At 38.1% G+C, this 19,074-nt stretch overlaps 1 long non-coding RNA gene across 8 annotated transcripts in view; it reads left to right on the top strand.

The window, feature by feature from the left end:
* The window catches only part of LOC144374697 (uncharacterized), a 52,657-nt gene that overhangs the window by 15,554 nt on the left and 18,029 nt on the right, over positions 1–19,074 (top strand). For 3 of the 8 annotated variants that reach the window (XR_013434029.1, XR_013434036.1, XR_013434035.1), the window contains exons 3-5: positions 1,412–1,538; positions 2,446–2,555; positions 13,425–14,537. This is a non-coding gene — a long non-coding RNA (uncharacterized LOC144374697). Of the gene's footprint in view, positions 1–1,411; positions 1,539–2,445; positions 2,556–3,585; positions 10,358–13,424; positions 14,538–19,074 lie in introns of those variants that run through there. The other 5 variants (XR_013434034.1, XR_013434031.1, XR_013434033.1 and 2 more) reach the window with 3 other exon arrangements.

The following is a 19,074-nucleotide window of genomic DNA, read 5'->3' on the forward strand; positions in this document are numbered from 1 at the left end:
TTTTTTACCTGAACTAGTCAGTTGAATTAAATAAAAGCTACAGTTTGAAATATAGTCTTATTTCCCTGTAAAGTAAATGCTTATTTTTTTTTTACCCATGATATGTTAGCTGTGGCTCTCTTCTATGTCCTCTCTCACACCCAAGATTTAAGCTGAAGAAATATTGCCATGTGTGTGTGTGTGGGGGGGTACATTGCCATTTTTGTGACAGAGGAAAAAAGAAATGGCAGAACCAGCTTCTTGGAAGTGACATTACATTTGTTTATATTTTACTGGCCAAAGCAAAGCAAGTAAGTGACTGAGTCTGAAATCACTCAGGTAATCAGGATCATCTCAAGTCGTTGATGTCATTGGGGTGAAAAATCCTCTTGGTATGAATCAGATGACTTCAAGGAACTTAGTTGTAAATCAAGAGAGAGAGGGTTAGATCTTCCACTGGTGTCAGAAAAAAAAAAACAGAGTTGACAAGTTTAATATCCATGACAAACAAAATGTTTAGTTGTGATTACTTTCTTGTGGCACTGACAGAAAACAAATACATCTATTAGGTTTTTGAGAGGATTTTGTTGTCCAAAATCAAAAAAGTTTGACTTGCAAAAACCTGTGGTGTTTTGATGTTGCTTGACACTTAAGTAGTTGAGTAACTCTTAGTCCCAAATATACACCAGCAAGAAGTATACAATTAGATCTTTGCTTCCTTGTTGAAGCACATTCTCTTCTGTGTCCACTTCATATATGGACAGAAAACATTTTGGAAAAGAAAAAATCTTCCAGAGGCCAAGACAGGGCTCCCACCATCAAATGGATAAAAAAATTTCTTTCAGGGAACAGAACCTTAATTTAACCAAGAAACATTTTATTTTGGAGCATGAATTCTTTGCAGTTCTTTTCCAACAGAATTTCATTATTGATAAAATAGGTGTTTAGAATTCTTTTCAGAATAAACACTTAATTGTATTTGACCATTGAATATTAGGCGTGATGGTGATAATATATAGCAAAGATTAGTTATCTGTTAGTTATAGGTCACTAATAGGGAAGAAGCCACATGGTACCTGTTGAAGTGGGTTGTCATCATCCAGAGATCCTAGACTTTGAACAAATTCCAGTAATTGAGTGGAACTTTCAATTTACTCTTGAGAAAGGAGATGTCTCTTGTATACTGGGAAGAAGACATACTTGCAACTCTGATATTTAGCTACGTATATAGTCTCTATATAAAAAGAAACTATATCTCAGGTTTCTTATTGCTAGATAAAGTCACTAAACCAGTTTCTAAGTTTGGGCAGTGAGGTGAGAGTGAAGGTGATGTGTGATGCTACTCTTAAACACATTTGTATTACAAAAGCTGTTTCTCTGTCATACTCTTTTACCCATTCACTTTCCTACCCATGAATTGTTGGTGAGCTAGGGACAAGAGAAGTGCCACAAGAAAAGCTATAAAGAGCCCACTGGATGACCTGGCATTGGAAGACCTTGCAGAGATGAGCTGTCTACCTCCCCTGAACCATTTGCATGCCCCTGTACTCTCTGTAAAGGTAAATTTACTATCTATCTATCTACTTATTTATTTATTTTTAGTCATTGTATTTTTGGTCTTGTTTTATAGCATTTTAGCCTATATTTTAATGAATACAGATGGAAGTGCTCTAAGTAATAAATACACATAGCAAGTTAGATTTGGAATTATTTTTATGTTTTTTTTCAGTTGAATTTTTTTATTTTTACTTTTCTTTTGGCGATGGGTGTTGGGGATATGCCAGGAATTGAATCCTTGACATTTGACCTCTGAGCCACATCCCCAGCCCTATTTTTATATTTTATTTAGAGACAGGGTCTCACTGAGTTGCTTAGTATATCACTTTTGCTGAGGCTGGCTTTGAACATGCAATCCTACTGCTTTATTCTCCTGAGATGCTGGGATTACAAGTGTGCATCACTATGCCTGGCAATGTATTAAGCATGATTAAAGATTGATATCCCAAATACATGAAGAGTTCCCTGAAACTTAATTATGTAAAAATATTAAAGTCCAGGGTTGGGGTCTTGACTCAGTGGTAGAGCACTCACCTTGCATGTGTGAGACCCTGGGTTAGATCATCTGCACCACATTAGAAAAAAATAAATAACTGAATTAAAGATATTGTGTCTGACTATAAATAAAAATTTAAAAGTTCAGTGCATAAGTGAGGAGAGTATTTTAGTAGTTAACAAGTAGTACAGTAAAGTGTGGGAATATTTCCATAATTTTTCCCATAACTGGGAAATCAAATAAATGCATTTTAAATCAACCTTGAGTTACCATTTCCATTCTCTCAAAGTACTTAAAATAATTCCATGTTCTTGAGAGTTTTAAAGGAAAGGAGCCCATTCATAGTTTTTTGTTTGTCATGCTTTATCTATTTTTAATCACTGCTTTTCTTTAAATATTTTGTGTGATTTCAGACTCTGGTACCTCATAAGTATTTACCCATTACCAACTGGTCTCCTGTCAGATCTTCACACTTTCAGAGCTGCAGTGAGAAGCTGGGAGCATTCCCCCCAACTCAGCACTGGTGAGCACCCTGCACTGTGGGCATTGGCATATGAGTCAGTCCTTGCCACTGGAAAGTGGGTCTTGAGGTTTGGGATGGTCAGATCTTCCAGTAGGTTGTGGCACCCATTAACTGTTAGATGACTGTTGTCCTAAATCATTGAATTTTGATGAATGTTTTAATGAACTACAGCATGTTGGTTGTTGAAATAACATGATTATTGGAGGTATGAGTTTGGCAAATTTTTGTAATTAGTACACAATGTTATTTTTACTGTAATTTTAACTGTACTTGAAAAGTAATATGCATAAAATGAGCTTCTTTTAACTTTTAAGACTATTGATATACTTCTCAAATTTACTGTTGTCTTTATGACAAAATATGTAATTTTAAAAAATCAACTGAGGTCTGGGGATATATCTCAGTTGGTATAGTGCTTGCCTCACATGCACAAAGTCTGTGTTCAATCCCCAGCACCACCATAAATAAATAAATAAATAAATAAATAAACAAACAAACAATCAACTGACAAACTTGACTTCTACCTCCTCCATCACAAAATTACTCTGGGTTTCCTGTACATTTATGTTTTCTAACATGTAGCAGTATGGGCCTCCATATTTTTGTGAACTTTTAAGGTTAATTGTGTTTATGTGAGTGGAATTAGGTCCTCAAGCATATTTGAAATTACACTGTATCTTAATGCATATAGCTTGAGATATTTTATTTTCTAAATAATTGTATCTTATGAGTACATAGAGCTTCATTTTTACTTTACAAATGTGTTCCCATTACCAGCAATAAACTCTATAGTTTCTAATGATGTCAAATATAATTGGTAATTGATTTCTTAAACATATTTTGAGTCTTGATCATCTTTCTGTGACCAATATAGAGAATTTCTGTAGACAAACTCTTGTTCATTAGGGAAGAGAGACAAATCCAGAGGCACTTTATATTGTTCCATAAGGGCCATGAGCATGTGATGAACAAAATGTAAAGGAAGGCAGGGGAGAGAAGTAGTTCTTTTTTTTTTCTTTTTTTACCAAAGGAGTCCAGTTATATGCAAGATTCTTCACTAGTGAACCCTTCAGCCGGACTTCAGAAAATGGACAAAAATTTTTGCCAGGAGGAATGGATAAAAAAAGCATGAACAGAAAGGCAGAGGTATAGAAGTAAAGGATATGTGGATAAGCCACTGAAAGATGTTAGGTATATAACATGATCAGGTTTGTTCTTTTGAAAGAAACTTGAGGACAATGTGGAGAATGATTATAACAAGAAGACAAAAGAAAAGTGATTCTTAAACTCTTATTTTTTTGTTGTTGTTGTTGAATGCTTTTCCATGTAACAGTTAAGTAAGCATCCCCATATTTTAGAATGCAACATAGGTAAAACAAACTGTATTATACACAGTTCTAGCCAGTCAACTTTGTGATCTTACTATAGCTGTACATAAGAGTGTCTCTTCTGATATTCTGAGCAAGAACCAGTGGACTAAAGAAGGAGATCAGCTAAGAGGCCATTGTGGTGTTCCTCTATATTTGGCTGTGTAGACTTGGTGTCAGAGTTGATGTATAGGGGTAGGGATAGAAGGAATTACAGACCAGTGTTTCTAAAATTTTTATGTGTATATTAATTGCCTGGGAATTAAAAGATAGGTTCTGATGCAGATGCAGAAGGGCAAGGCCTGAGATTTAGCATTGGATAGGTTCACAGTGATGTCAATACTCTTTGTCCATGTACTATGTTTAAATAGCTACAGTAAAATAACTTGACTGTGAAGCTCCAATGACTTTATGATGATGTCATCATTTGAAATTGGGAACACAAGATAAAAGAAAGGGGAGAATTCAAGGAATTTGTGTCTTTGTGGGACATTCAGGTAAAAAAATGTTATTGATAACTGGAAATTTGGATATTATGGATAAGGGGGAAAGTGAAACCTAGAGATAAAAAATTGTAAATAGCATTTTATACCTGGTAGTTAAGGGTGTGAGAATCAAGGAAATTACCTGCAAGAAAGAGATGAAATAAAATATTTTAAAATGTACTAATTTAAGAATTTAACTGAATCATAGAATTTTTAAAAACTTTTTTTTTGTTTTTAGTTGTAGACAGAAAAAATACCTATATTTATTTATTTTATGTGATGCTGAGAATCAAACCCAGTGCCTCATACATGCTAAGCAAGTGCTCTACACAGAGTTACAACCCCAGCCCCTATTTACTTTATTCCATTGACCAGCAATTGGGAAGAAATTAGAGAGCTTCCATTCTTGGGGTAAATTTAGGAATAAGATAGTTGCCTTTGGCATACAGCCTTCTTCTTTGGTAATGAACATAGATGAAGTTAAATATTTCCTAGATCACTTTAAGAATGCCTTGAAATATTCTTTCTTCTAAAACACTGTTCGTATGAATATACATATTAAACATCTTCAGTATGCCAGGCATTCTTTTCTAAGCTCTGGTATAAAAAATAGCAAATGAAATGAATCCAAGATACAGTGGCATTTATGAGGAGATGGACAAAAGTAATTATAATACAGTATGGTAAATGCTGTGATAGGGAAGTGAATGTAGGGTGATACTCTAGCACCTACATCAGGAGCACATGACTTAGTGGAAGACTTGGAATGACTTTCCTGAGGAAGTAGCATTTAAACTGAGACCAAAAGCCTGAGTGGAGGTGACCTAAAAAAGAGAAAAAGATGGACATGCAAGCAATGTCACAGAGGGGAGAAATCCCCATAGGTTGGTGGAGTTCAGTATATCTGACCCAGCGATATATAGGGTGAGATTGATAGGAGGTGATCTTGGAGAAGTAAAAAGAGTTTATACTAGGCAGTGACTCCTGGAACTTGGGATGAGGACAGAAAATGATGTAGAAAGATATACTGTTATTCTGCCTTGGTGTAGTTAAAATGGTAGTCTTATGCTTATGGTATGGGCTTCAAAACCTGTATTATAATTTAACTTTCAAAAAAAAATTTAACAATTTGGGAAGTGCTTGGATAAAAGCATAACTTTAGTGTTTTGGGGTATTGATGCTTAAATGTGCCTTTACTGGTATTTTTTAATGAGGCTACAGTGTTGATTTTCTCACTTTCTGATATAAATCAAATGTATCATTTCACACATGTAGTTGAATTTTATTTTCTGGACCAGATTTATAAACTATAAGAAAATAAATAAATAAATATTTATAAATTGTTTGGTTTTCAAAATGTTCCTAAAAGTTAAGGATTCCCTCTGTAAACTATATTATAAGATATCCTATATACCAGCAAAGTATAAAAAATGAAGTTTACATAATTATAATTAATAGAATGTAAAAGGTAGTAGAATGAAACAGACATTATCAGTGTATGTGTACATGTGACTACATGACCAATATGATTCTGCAACATGTGCACTCAGAAAAATGAGAAATTATATCCCATCTATGTATGATATATCAAAGTGCATAAATGCATTCTACTGTGATGTATAGCTAATTGAAACAAAAATAAATAAAAAAAATGAAATATAAATTTCGGGACTGTTCCAGAAAGTACATCAAAAAAAAAAAATCTATGCATAAGAATTCCAAAGTTAGATTATCTCTTCTCAAAAAAGTAAAGCATAATCTGTACTCCTTAAATATGGGCTATCTCTACACAGTGGAAAGGAGAAAAACAGAAGAGCCTTACTCTAGAACACCTCACCATCACTACCTTAGTCAGGTGACTAAAGTTAGCATCAAGAGTAATTATCTTTATAGTGTGAACACCCACAATAAGGTTCTGAGAAGAGTGCTTTACTTTTGTAGTCTTCCTCATCCACACATGTAACACCAGTCTAATCATGACAACAATGACAGAAACATTTCAACTGAGAGACATTCAGAACTTTCAACCTCATAAAACAAGATGTCCTAGATCAATTAGATTTGACATTAACAAATAACATCAATCATAATTTGCCCACTATTAGGGCTAGACAAGGTTTTAGGAAAGAAAAAAAGATTAGTAGAACAAGAACAAGGTATAGCAGCACCAATTCAAATAGATCAAGAAATAAATAAACATGGATTGGATTTTCAGAAGGGATCACTGAGACAATAAAAATTACTTGGAAATCAGAAAGACCAGTATGGTTTCCTCAGTGGCCCCTGACTAAAGAAAAGATACAAGAAGCCCATGATCTGGTCGAACAACAATTAGCGGAGGGACATATACAATTTCCATATCTCCAAATAATATTCCCATTTTTGTCATTAAAAAGAAATTTGGTAAATGGAGATTATTGCAAGATTTAAGAGCCATTAATAATGAGATGGTTATTATGGGACCTGCTCAATTGGGTGCCAAGCACCAATTGGCACCAGAATCACGAGCCACCACACAGCTTTGTAGGTTCAAACAGCAATTCTTTATTCCCCTCTCACACCGCCTCCACACAGGTCCAGGGGCAATTGCGTTCTGCCGTCTCCCGCACAATTCACCTACTCCACGAGGCTCTCTCCAAATCCCATTTTAATCTCACGAGAACTCAATGGGAACAAGCAGCAGGAACACCCTAATCCCAGCAATAATCTTCAACTTTCAACTTCCCTAAAACCCATTGTCTTAAACTGGCAATGCCTTAAACTCAAGGAGCCGGTTACTTCCTCAAACCTGATCAGCTCTAAACCCGGATCCGCCTTGGTCCTTGAGCAAGGTCACCTTATTAAAGCAGGCATGCAATGTCCCATCGAATGTCCTCTAAGCAGCATGGGGTACGCTTGGCAAGGAAATTTCGATGCGCCATTCCTACTTGGTAATGGCCCTCAGCAATTGGGGATTTCCCAATTGTCTGCTTTCCCCAAAACCTGGTATGTTTTAGCTATAGATATTAAAGATTTTTGTTTTTTCAATTCCAATTCATTCTAAGGATAGTCCAAGTTTTGCATTTACTATCCCTGCACTGAATCATGAAGGTCCTGATCAGAGATATAAATGGAAAGTACTACCACAAGGGATGGCTAACAGCCCAACTATGCATCAAATTTATGTTAACAAAGCAATCCAGCCACTTAGAAATCAAAATCCTAAACTACAAATATTTCACTATATGGATGATTTATTGTTAGCACACAAAGATAAAAACAGATTGCTAGAATGTTATGCCACTCTTACAAACTCATTAAAAATTATAATCTAGAGATAGCAATAGATAAAGTACAATTAAATTTTCCAATTAATTATTTAGGAGTTCTATGATCCTCAACCATGGTCCATCCCCCCAAAATTCAATACTAGTAGATCAACTCAAATCACTTAATGACTTTCAAAAGTTATTAGGAGACATAAATTGGGTAACGCCTTATCTAGGCATACCAACAGGAGAGTTGAAACCTTTATTTGATATCCTAAAAAATCCATCAGATCCAAATTCATATATACTAGATACCAGCCATTCAGCCCATAGTGTGGTGTGATTCATTGCCTTCATGCTGACTTGTTTGGCCAATGGCATAGGCACCGTGGGACTCACATAGCCATGTGCCCTCAGCAACTTTCACTCTTGTGGAAATTGTACTTCCCATCCTATAGAACAGCAGTGCCTTTGGGGACCTAACCAAAGGTCTTGAACACATTTAACACTTGATGGAGGTAATTGAGCTCATCCACAAGTACTGGTTCAATGTGTTTCTTCTAAGTCAGCCTCCATTTCTCACTGTATTAGTGAGATTTGTTTCCCATCAAACAGAGGAAGGACATTGCCCTTCTACCAGCACATGAGACACAAAAGACTCTCACTTTTCAAAAATCTTTAATAATGTAACAAATCTACGGGCTCTGACCTCTATGTAATTATCTTATGCTCTAGGTTAGTTCCCTTTACTACTACCTCTGGTAGCTGAAGCTACCTCCTTCAGTGAGAGGTGGTTACAACTGAGAAGCCAGAGGAGACACATTGAAATACTTCACCCCATGGGACAGTGTCTGAAGGGATTAAAAGTGGATAGGCCTTTCAGGAGACTTAAGAAAGAGTTAGGTGCCAGAGTAGTCCAGCATGTGAGGTTGGTTTGACATTCAGAGGGGTGGGGCAGAGGGTATCTCCAGAAAGACCATTGGAATGGGGATGTGGTCTGTTGATTTGGCATTGGGTTAACTAGGGGATGCTGTGCAGCCACCAAAGCAAGTTGCAGGAGAAAAGGGTCCTCTGCCTTGGGGCTGCTAACTCTGAAGTCATAACATCTGTCTTTATGGGAGTTCCTGCTCCCACATAATATCTGAAATGTGGACTTTAATCTCAGCATTGGCAACAGCCCTGGGAGGGCCTGTCTTGATGGCCGCAGTCAATCCATATCTGCGTTGTTTGTTGACCCAGTATAGGAATGGGCTGTAAGTGAATGTTGCAGATTTCATCACCTCCACCCACTGCTGGGCACGCTCCTCCCGCTGCAGCTTCTTCCTCCAGTGTAGAAACATCATGCATCCACCAATTATCAGAGTGCCCAGCCCCAGCCATACAAAGTACAATGGGACCCACACTGAGGCAGTAAAAAAAAAAAAAAAAAAGAAAAGAGATAAGTTGTCTGACAGCTGTAGCTTGAGTCCTGAACTGATTCTAATTCCTCTCCTTGATTTGGCTCAGTCATCCATTTATTCTTTCCCTCCCTCTTGCAAGACTTGCCACATTGTATTCTGATAGAGTTCAAGCTATTTTGGCAGGAAGTTGAGAGTCCACTTTGGCCTTTGAAAGATGAGGAACACTAGGTGTAACAGGGGCCATGACTTATGCGGACTCTTTTAGAACTTCCAGCTCCCAGTCCGGGACCCATGCCGTTTTTCAGACTGAGAAGTCTCACTAAGGGCAAGGTCCTTGAGGACGTCAAAGCTCCCCACTTGACAAAGACTCCCATGTATCTTTTATATTTGGGCAGAATGTTGTCTGTCTTCGAGGAGTCCTCCCTTTTCTGGTGGAGTCTATCTATGAACTGCTTAGCACTTTATGGAGGCAACCACCACCCCATGCCTACAAAGGTTATTCCCCTACTCTCTAAGGATGAGAGGGGCACTTACAACCAGGAATGTCCAGGTCCTCCATTGGGGAATCCATAATTTTGAGGCTTGAGGAGTCCATTCGTATGAGGCTTGTTACCAGGACTGTGGCTCTGGACAGAATGAACTCACCCACTCCTCGCTCCACCAATGGGAGTCTTCAGAAGGCCCCCAGCCCCATTATTTCTTCAAGATGAGGTCACTGGGTTCTGAGCACTGGGAATTCCAGGAGTGGCTGTTGTGGAGTGGGTGACAGTTAATGGAAGGACGTGACTCCATCTTGTGACCTGTCATGAGCATTTTTGTCTTCCCTCAAAGAATGGTCCCAACACAGAATTGTCTGTTTCCAACTTCATAAGTGATACTCACAGAACAGCCCCCAGGAAAGGGCCTTTACACCCTCAGGATATTATAGTAATGTTGTGAAGCATTAACACGGAGAACTAATAGATATTCCTAAAGAATAGATATATAAAAGACTCTGTTAGGTGAGAAATCTATGTCTCTGAGCATACAGATTTTCTTTTTAAATTATTTAATTAATTATTAATTTACTTTTTTATTTGTTTTACTTAGTTACACATGACAGTACAATGATCTTAACATATCATACATTTTTATCAGATGGGATATATTTTCTCATTTTTCTGAGTATACAGGTTGCAGAATCACATTGATCAAGCATGGGCTGGAGATATAGCTCAGTTGGTAGAGTTCTTGCCTCCAATGTAAAAGGCCCTGGGTTCAGTCCCCTGCACCACCAAAATAAATATTAATCATTATTTTATACTTGGTGCTGATCATCAAAACCAGGACCTCATACATGACAGCCAGCATTCTACCAGTGAGCCAGAACTCCAGTTCCTTATATAGCTTTTCATATACTATTCCTCTGCTTATTGAAGATCTGTTTCAATGTGCAAAAGAAAAAAAATATTTTGTTTCCTACAAGAATTAGAGCCAGAATAAAGCTGTGGGGAGGGTTTTTTATTGTAGGTGTTAATTGCTTTTTATTTTCTCTTTAAGACTCTCAGTTTAATCTTTCAACATTTAGATGGTGTAAGACCCAACTTCAGGAGAAGTAAAACAAATAACAAATGAAAATGAATTGGCATATTCCATGAAAACATGTTCTGTGAAACAATCTGAAAGTGGAAAGTGCAAACAGTTTCTAGAAATATGAGGAAAACGAGATAAATTATATGAACATTAGCAAACTTGTCTTTCTTGGTCTTACTCTTACCTAACTAATATACTTCTATTTCATTTTTTTCATTCCTGTTACCTACATCTAATATAAAACCATCAATACCCTATATTGGATTATTGCATTATCTTTCTAGTAGGTCTTCCGCTCCCATTTTTCTCCCTTTATATATCATATCCTCACCAGCTGAGTTCTCTTAAATTTTGCTTGCCTGATAGGGAATCATAGTATACTGGTTCAAACAGAGACTCCAGAACCAATCTGCCAGTTTTAAATCCTAGATTTTTACCCTACTAGCTGTCTAACATGGACATGTCTATTAATTTTTTGAGCCTTAGATTCTCTACTATAAAGTGGAGATAACTACAGTACATTCTTGAAAGCTACTTGAAAATTAAACATATTAAGCTCGCTAAAGCATTAGAATAATGTCTGGCAGAGAGTGAGGGCTATAGTTATGTTCTTAAAAGAATAAAAATAAATATTATATTGGGAACATGCTTGCAAATGTTAAGTAACTTCTCATTGCTTTCTTCCTTTCTTTCTTCTTTCTTTCTTTCTTTCTTTCTTTTCTTTTCTTTTCTTTTCTTTCCTTTATTTGCATTTGTAATTCTCCATTATTCCAGAACCTTTCACAAGAAGCTTCCTGAACTCCTTTCTTCAAAGTACTCATCATCTATTCTGCCTATTTGGCCACCATATGTTCCTTGGTTTTCATTGCCACTTACATTTTCATGCCTCAGTCTTCTCTAATTAGAGTTTAAGAAGCTATTTTTGGCATTTCATGAATTTTATTTTAGGTATATGTACTAATTATGAAAATAATAATAAAAGGAGTAGTCAGGTATTATGCCTAATTCTTCATATGACTTATTTCATTAAATTCTCATGACTACTCTCTGAAGGCAGTATTGCTATCCTCACATTATAGTTGATGAAGCTGGAATTAGTCTCATAAATTTCAATGCTGATTCATAAACTTTGCTGATATTATAAATTAAATTAAAAATTATCAGACTATGCTTTCCTTAAAATAAGACAATGTTTTGACATGCTTTTTTTTTTATAAAAAGACAAAGGAACTTTAGGCTGCATTAGTTGAGTGGTTTGCTTAAGTTCTAGGAGGTAATGAGTCCTTTTGTGTGCTATATTTTCTTTAGCTAGACTACACTTTAATTAGTATATTCAATTGGGACTTGTGTGTGTGTGTGTGGTACCAGAGATGAAACCCAAGGCCTTCCACATGCTAGATAATTATTCTACCAGTGAGCCGTCATCCTGGGGCCTTATATTTAAGTGAGAATGTTGATAGAGCAGAGCAATTCTGAGGTAGGTTGACCCATTTTTAAAGACCTGCTCACTCAGAGGTCACTTTGGTTATGACATCTTTTCTGAATTCTATGCTGTCTATAATGTCATGCTGAGCCTAGAATGTGTCTGTTATATCCTTCTGCCTTATTTCATTTCTTCTGATTGAAGTGATCAAGGGAGAATATGTGAAAGAAAAAGTGTATAGGCTCAGATTCAGAGAACAGGAAAGACTTGGGGGGCCAGAGATAGTGAAGATGGGTTTTCAGTGAGAGTCAATTACATAAAAAGTACAGAAGACAATAAAAATAATAGTAGTAAAAATATGGATACAGAGGCTGTTTATGATATGTTAAGAGATTTTTAAAAAGCAAGACACAGTATTGCATATGTACTGTATCTATACTATAACAGAAAAATATTCTTAAGACATACTAGACACAGATTTATCAAAAATGAAAAAAGTGCTTCTTTTATGGTAGTAAGACTATAGGCATATTTCTCTTTTCCCTATTTTCTAATTTTATAATTTTATTATATAAATTTTTATTCCTTACAATTTGGTATTTACATGATAAGGTTTTACTGTGCTGTCTTTGTTCTCTGATTCCAGGCAGAGGGAAGACTTCTGTCTGATATATACCATAGTCACCCAGCATATTCTGTCTCTTCCTTATATGAAAGACTTTCAGGAAGCAGGATTTCAAAAGCTGCTTATAACACAGCAAGAATAACTAATACAGGCTAGCATTACTTTGAGTGCTTACTTTGTGCCAAGCACAAATTTGTACTTGTTCATCTAGTCTTCACACCAATCCTGTGAGGTTGATATTATTGCAATTTTAATGATGTTATTTTGGGAGTTTTCATGATTTGCACAATGTAGCATAGCTAGCAAATTGTTGGAGCGAGGATCTACATCCATGTCCTCCTGATGCCAGACCCTGATCTCTGAATGACTGATGTTATGTCATTCAGAAACAGGCCCACATTTGGCAGGGAGATGAGGGTTTGGGAAGAAAAGAAAGAAGATCCAAAAAAAAAAAAAAAAAAAGAGGATCTCACACACAAGGCACATCTCGAAAATAGTGATTTCAAACATCATAAAATCAATTTCTCTGATAAAATTTGTTAGTAAGAGTAAAATCTTAATTATTTAGAAGACCATGTGGCATTAAATCTTCTTTGTAATTATATATTAGTTATAAAAGCACTACAGTGTGTTTTTCCTTATTGGTATCAAATTGTATATTATTGGGAGCAATGAAAGTTATCAATTTTTTTGGCATAGGTTGAAAAGATTAGTTATTTAACAAATTCACCCTCTTTTTTTCTATACAGATTTGGCAGAAGTATTTTGCAGCAAAAGATACAGTCTATGCAGTCATTCCTATAAGCAGTTTGGATGGGAATTGAAAGAGTAACAGTACGAATGTCAATGCTCTCACCTTAGCAGTTAGTTGCCTTTATTTTTCTTGTGTTTGTATCCTCTTGATAACTTTGAAATTACAGCTTTGAGGGTTCTTATTATGCTCTAAGTGCCAAATATAAGAGGTTCCATAATATATATATAATCTTTGGTTTTTCCTATTTCTGATTAAGAAATGTATTTAAGTTATGACAAGGAAGCATAGTATAAGTTTATCTTCCTGAGTAATTTTCAGATTTCTTTTATTTTTATGGTTTTAACCAAGCTATACCTCTGTCACTCTCAAAACCTTTCTGTAACAAATCATAAATTTCAGACTTTCAGTGTGCAAACAGGAAAAATGTCATATTTCAAATCTCTTTTTATGTGAGTAAAATAAACAATAGAATCCTAGTAGTTAAATATACTGACTTCAATTGTCTTCAGTTATATTTCTTTAAAAATTGCTTATTTACTTCAGGAAAAATCTTAGCTGTATCTTCTATGCATATTTAATGTTTACTCTTATAATGCTTCTGAGGGGAAAATTTTTTTTAAAATAATTTTCTCCGCAATTAGGTAAATGAGAATCTATAGTCCTAACATGCTCTTAAAATGATAATAACTTATTTTGCTACTTATGGACCAAGCTAATTGGAAGTGAAAAAAATTTTGGCAAAACAAATGATACCACTTTTCTGACTTACTCTCTATGAAAAGGATTTTAGTCTGGTACAAAAACTTATAAGTTATTTATCTATAACTCACAGGATGTTTTCTGAATTGTATATGTTGTTTTTCTTTTTTAGAAATTCTGTATGGCTGGCGTTGTGGCTCAGTGGTAGAAATGCTTGACTAGCATGAGTGAGGCCCTGGGTTTGATCACATAAACAAAGGTTTTGTGTCCACCTACACTAGAAATATATACATTTAAAAAAAAATTCTCTAAGAAGTCAGTGATGTGATAAGCTGCTATTTTCCAAAGTGAGTTTTTTGATTTATTATTGCTTTTTATATTTTGCTTATTAAACATTTTTATAATTCTAGGATTGTGCATTTATTTATTCTAACTCCATTCATCAGTTTAAAAAAAGTAACAGTGAAGTCTAAGGGATCAGTTTGAGGATCAGGTTACAGAAATTTGAATACTGTATTTACCAGCTAGAAGATGTGTAACTTTGAGTAACTCATATATCCTCTCTGTGCCGTGTTTCACACATGAGTAAATAGATGTGTATACTCTGATATGTAGATATAAATATTCATGTAAGGCATTGACAACATTAAGTGCTTAATTAATATTACGGTTTTATGATGTAGGCTAAAAGCGTATTTCCTTATAAAAGTCTTTTATTCTCTAAATTAAAAGAAGGGTTACCTTGTATGCCTGTTCAGTGTGTATACTGAACAATACCACCTTTCAGAAGTTGCCTTACAGGCTAATATTCTGTCTTTGCTTCCATCATTTTGATTTTTTTCTTTCTAACTGATCACTTCCAAATAACCTTTGAGATGAAATCACTGAGGTAGTTTTTTTACCCAGAGCTTGCCTACATATTGGCATTTACTGAGGTTTTTTTTTTTTGTTTTGTTTTGTTTTGTTTTTCTTCCTGGAATAATGATAATACTAACTATAAAAATAAAAATTGTAGATATCATTTATACAATTCTCAATGCAGTGCATACACTTTGCCTAGCAATCTGTACTCCTGGTGACATTTCATTTTCAAGACAATTCTATGAGGTTGGATTTCTTAAGCCCATTTTACAGATGAGGAGGAAGAGAGAGGACACACACATATAAATGCTTGCTGCCTCTCCATATGGTACCCGTATCCACCTGGGATTCTGCCAGAAAAAAAAGCCATCACCAGTTGTTATTTCTTGGCCTTGGACTTCTAGCACTATGAACCAAAAATGAACTTCTTTTCTTGATGTCACCCAGTCGCAGGTATTTTTTTATAGTAACTGAAATTTGACATGGGCACATATAAGAAGTTTTAGAATGCTAGAGCAGTACTTCAGAAAAAAGCTATTAAAATGGCACCAGACTACTTTTGCTCAAAGTATTTCTCATTGGTAAATAAGACTAAGGTCTCTGCTATATTTTGAAGACTATGATCTCAAAGAGAAGGCAAAGTAGAAACAATTCCATAGTTTGAGAATATTTTGGAGGAGAAGATATAGCTTTCAAAACCCCTTTGTTCAATTTTAATTTTCACTTTGAACATAATATTATATGTTTTCTACATGTTCTTATAGGATAATATGTATTCTGAGAGATGATGTGTTAAAGTAATTGATATTTTTTGTTTGGTCATGTGTGTGAAATAGAAAGTTTTAAATGTACAAAATAATGTATACATTGAATAAATTATTTTAAATTTGTTTTCATTGTATAGGTTAAAAGGAGGAGAGGGGAAAAAACCTAGCTGAACCATTTTTCATAGGATCATAATTTGTTTGGCTGACATTGATAAAAAGTCGCTTTACTATGTAAATTTGTCAGTCAAAGATTAAATTTAGTATCTCATTAAGTTTCTTCATGTTCCCTCAGCATTATTCTTATTACTATTAACTCCAAGTTTAGCCTCCATCTTGCCCTTTTCTTTTTGTGTGCCAGCACAGTAGCTGCTGAGCCTGAATGCATCGGACAGGTTCATGGAGCACACAAATCCTCAAATGCTTCCCACAAGCACCAACACAGACAGGATGTGTGCTAAGAGATACAGATCACAGATATCCCGAGACTGGGACTTGAAACACAGGCACAGATGGACCCAGGTCCACATGTTCACCTGCCAAGGCAGGGTGTCAGGCACAGGTGACACCCAGTTGGTTGCACTATTGGTCTAGAAAGAGTTAACCTGGAAGGTCAGGGGTTAGTGGTTAGCCAGATGAGGCTCCCTCAGACATTCCTGCAAAGTAGCTAGAAACTTCAGGAATGTGGCCTTTCCAGACCTAGGGAGAGCTGCCTTGCTGGTTTACCTGGGCAGCTAGCTATGAGCTGAAAAGAAGCCATGCCTTGTCTCTCAGCATGCAGGAAGGTGTTTTGGGGCTGTCCACTACCTTAGTCTCTGCCACTTAAAGGAACAAAGAGAGAGGGCCTGAACTCAGCCTCACCCCACTCCTGTGGCCATGCAGTTGTTGTCCAGATGCACACATGCAGGAATTCTAGCAGGCACCCACAGCGCCCTGTACTGCTGGAGTGACGTTACCTGTGCAGTGACAGTCATATGTCATGTTCAAGGGTGTCAACACAGGCAGTGTCCAGACACAGGCGCAGTGATGCACAGGTGCTCAGCACTCCTGACTTCACCCTCAAGGCATCACAGAGGCCTCTCCTCCTGGCCTGGCAGCATGGGCCTAATCCTCTGTCACCAATGGATCTGTACACTCGGACCTTCTGCAGAAGGGACAGAGATGCCTGTTTCTGACCACATGGGGGCAGAAGCAGCCCCCATCTTAGGGCAGTCTTCCTGGTGCTGTGGTCCCACCGAAAGGTAGACTCTGTTGGGGAGGCTGAAGCAGGTGTGCAGAGCCTCAGACCCTCCTGCAGCAGCTGCATGACCCAGTCTTCTCTGCCCTTCTTGGGACCTTACTTTCCCATCTGAAAATGAGAGGTGGTCTCAAAACCCACCTTCTAAAGCCGCCTTTAGCTTGAAGTAAAACAGTCAGCAGAGCAGCTATGGGAGGTGGGAGCACCAAACCCCTGCACACCCTAGACACTTTCCTCTGTAAATGGATCTGGAGCGCAGAAACCATTTACAGAGGAAAAAACCCCTCAGGGCTCCCATCAACTCTGAGCCAAGCAAAGGGAAAGAAATGAGTTCTCTAGTGCCCCCTGAGGCCCCCAAATCTATCTCATCTGTCTCTCACTGAGATAGATGTGAGGGTGGTTTATATTCTTCTCCTCCCTGCAGACAGTATGGCCGCACTTGGGCCCAGTCTGGATACTAGAGCATACACAGGGGTGCATTGGTGCAGCTGCTGTCCTGCAGAGTGGATGCGGGGGCAGGGTGCAGTTCTCTCCCTCATGGCTCAAATTATTGTAGAAATGTTGTGCACCCTCAGGGCCACCAGAGCTAAGTAGCACACAGGCCTTAAGTGCAGTCTCACCCATTCCATGTCCCAAGGGTATGTCAGCAGGGGTGGAGTGAGGAGCCCCTTGTGCTCATGTGTGTCAATGCTGCGTGAGGGGTGTTCGTGTGCTTATGTGTGCCTGCCCTGGCCTCCTGCCATTCACTTTAGCTGACACTCAGCACAAATACGGTGTGAAGGCCTCAGGGACCCATGTTCCTTACTCTGGGAATCTGGGCCTTCATTGGTCCAGGCCAGCAGTGCTGGTTAGAGTTCACTCTGTGTACAATTCACAGGCACTGTGAGCCCTAGGGCCAGAGCCCACCAGGAAGTCCTGATAGGGGCACTAGGCTATGCTGTCTGCAGAGCTTTGGGGCAGAGGTCATCCCCAAGTGGGGAGAGGAGTGGGTACAGGTGGGATCTCTGCCAGACTGCCAGGTGGAAACAAGAGGACATCTGGGCAGTTCCTTCACAAAGAAAACCTTGGGTGGGATGTGCTGAATCATCACGGATGGTGCTGGAGGGAAAAGGAAAGGGCTAGAAGGGGTCAGGTGGTCAGCTGCTGCTCTGACTCATCTGAGAGCCCCCTCAGCTGTTCAGGCTGCAGGGTGGATTCTCAGTGCTGGGGTAGTGTCTTTCCTGACACACCCTGGCACATGGCAGGTACCAGTGTCTTAAGGACTGCCCATGGAGCAACCCAATGTGGCCATGGGTGGATCCAGCTCATACCCTGATCTGGTACCTGCTGGGCTCTGGGCTCTCTGAGCCATTCCTAACTTGACATGGCTACCTTGTCCCTGGGCAGCACCATTGGCTGACTGCTCCCCTCTGCTACCACCTGCCCTGGAATCTCTACATACCTTCCTGTCCCCAGAAGCTTATTAAGAGTTGGACTACAGATCTGGGAGGCTGAGGCAGGAGGATCACACGTTTCAGGCCAGCCTTAGCAACATAGCCGGCAATGTAAGCAACTTACAAGACCCTCTCTCTAATTAAAAAAAAATTAAAAGGGTTGGGGATGTAGCTCATTGGTAAAGTACCTCTGGGTTCAATCCTCATTACTGAAAAAAAAGGGTACTGCCACAGGTACCCTCTTCATCAGAGAGAGATACCTGAAAGTCTTCTGCTGAAGAAGCCTAGGTAGACATCCTTGGTCTTCAGCAAGCACTGCCCAAGCTGGAAGGTAAGGTTAGATCTAAGGGTGCATAAGTGGGATGTGGTGCTGTTCTGAGGACCCTGCCACTGACACAAGGGTGAGGCAGAGTGCCCACGAACACACAGCGACAGGCAGTGGTCACACCATAGAGGGTCTGAGATCCTGCAGACCAAGTGCTGGCTGCCTGAGATCTCCTGATGCTTATCTATGTTTCTCCTGTGAAGTGCCTTCTCTGTCCACCAGCGAGGGCTTGTGGGGAATTTTTGCTGTCTGGGGCCCCACAGGGCAGGATTCAGGCCTAGGAGAAGCAGATATGGAAGCTCAAAATAGAGAAAACTAGTCAGAGT

This window comes from Ictidomys tridecemlineatus, unplaced genomic scaffold, assembly GCF_052094955.1.
Source record: "Ictidomys tridecemlineatus isolate mIctTri1 unplaced genomic scaffold, mIctTri1.hap1 Scaffold_827, whole genome shotgun sequence".
In the NCBI taxonomy this organism is placed as follows: Eukaryota; Metazoa; Chordata; class Mammalia; order Rodentia; family Sciuridae; genus Ictidomys; species Ictidomys tridecemlineatus.